Source organism: Mandrillus leucophaeus, unplaced genomic scaffold (assembly GCF_000951045.1).
Source record: "Mandrillus leucophaeus isolate KB7577 unplaced genomic scaffold, Mleu.le_1.0 Scaffold66, whole genome shotgun sequence".
In the NCBI taxonomy this organism is placed as follows: domain Eukaryota; kingdom Metazoa; phylum Chordata; class Mammalia; order Primates; family Cercopithecidae; genus Mandrillus; species Mandrillus leucophaeus.
This window is the reverse complement of record NW_012107141.1, coordinates 5,667,388-5,669,502: the sequence shown is the minus strand read 5'-3', so window position 1 is coordinate 5,669,502 and position 2,115 is coordinate 5,667,388.

Sequence of the window (2,115 nt, the reverse complement as noted above, 5' to 3'; positions counted from 1 at the left end):
TTTTTTTTTTTTTTTTTTTTTTTTTTTTTTTTTTTTTTTTGAGGTAGAGTCTTGCTGTACCTAAGCTGGAGTGCAGTGGCGTGATCTCAGCTCCCTGCAACCTCCACCTCCCGGATTCAAGTGATTCTTGTGCCTCAGCTTCCCGAGTAGCTAGGATTACAGTCATCTACCACCACGCCTGAGTAATTTTTGTATTTTTAGTAGAAATGGGGTTTCGCCAAGTTAGCCAGGGTGGTCTTGAACTCCTGACCTCAGGGGATCCATCCGTCTCGGCCTCCCAAAGTGTTGGGATTACAGATGTGAGCTACCATGCCGGGCTTTTTGTTTTGAGACAGGGTCTTCCTTTGTCGCCCAGGCTTGGAGTACAATGACCTAATTGTGGCTCACTGTAGCCTTGACCTCCTGGGCTCAAGCGATCCTCCCACCTCAACTTCTCAAGTAGCTGGCACTACAGGCACATGCCACCATGCCTGGCTAATTTTTTCCATTTTTGTAGAGACAGAGTCCCCCTGTATTGCCCAGGCTGGTCTTAAACTCCTGGTCTCAAGCGATCTTCCTGCCTTGGCCTCCCAAAGTACTGGGATTACAGGCATGTACCCAGCCTTCTTCCTCTTAAAATCTGGTCCTCTCTCCCAGTTTTCATGTCTCACAACCATCCTTCTGTCTCTGATACTGTTTCTTAATTCTAAACAGCTATATTCTGTGAGCTGCTGCAAAAGAGAAACACCGTCCTTTCTAGACTGCCGTGGAGTCAGTGCCACATTTACCAAAGTGTCTGATCTGTGACTATGTCCTCTTTTGCCTGGGCCCACATTCAAGCATGTCCTAAATGCTATGTTGATATGTGTCCTCAGTAGCAATCTTGTTTTTTAAGCCTTCATTTACAGGTTGATTCACAGTGGTAGAGAGCCATGTTCAGAATTTTTTTCTGAGAGCCTGAATTTTCTTCTTGTCTTTCATGTCTTTGCTTCTGTTTATGTTCTTTGTACCTCTTCTTCCTTGAGCTTGCATCTTCTGCATAGTTGACTCTATTATATCATCTTTGGGGCTGCAGAATAAAATGTGGAAGATTTTGAAGTTAAGGTTCCCAGAATAATGTCGCCCACATTGCACATATGTCACATTTTGAGTTTACTAGTTAAGCCTCTAAATATGCACTTTATATACAATATGCGCAGTGGGATGATTTAGGTTGCCATGAGAACCTAAAAATTTTAGGCTTAAATGATTCAGTAACAGACACTTTAAAATTGTCTTAGACGAAGGCTAATTTTTTCTTTTATATACTCTTTACAAATTGAGGCATAAGGCAGTAGCTGTTCTCATATAGTACCTCTCCTGCTGACAGGATGGGTGGCTTTGTTTGCCTACCTATTATCAGTCCTCTTCATTCCAGTCTTTCATACTCTGGTGTCATGTCCCCTGCCCAAGTATTTGTCTCTCTCTCTCTCTCTTTTTTTTTTTTTTTTTTTTTTTTTTTTTTTTTTTTTTTGAGAGAGAGTCTTACCCTGTTGCTCAGGCTGGAGAGCAGTGGTGTGATCTTGGCTCACTGCAACCTCTGCCTCCCAGATTTAAGAAGTTCTTCTGCCTCAGCCTCCCCAGTAGCTGGGATTACAGATACCCGCCACCACACCCAGCTAATTTTTAAAATTTTTTTTCTGAGTCGGAGTCTCACTCTGTTGCCCAGGCTGGAGTGCAGTGACAGGATCTCGGCTCACTGCAACCTCTGCTTCCTGGGTCAAGTGATTTTCCTGCCTCAGCCTCCCAAGTAGCTGGGACTACAGGCGTGTGTCACCACTCCCAGCTAATTTTTGTATTTTTAGTAGAGATAGGGTTTTGCCACCGTTGGCCAGGCTGCTCTTGAACTCCTTACTTACCTCATGTGATCTGCTCGCCTTGGCCTCCGAAAGTGCTGGAATTACAGGTGTGAGCCAGCATGCCTGGCCACTAATTTTTATATTTTTAGTAGAGATGGGGTTTTGCCATGTTACCCGGGCTGATCTCGAACTTCTGACCTCGAGTAATCCACCCACCTCAGCCTCTCAAAGTGCTCGGATTACAGGCATGAGCCACTGCGCCTGGCCTTGTCTCCTACTTTCTTTGCTCCAAGGTAGG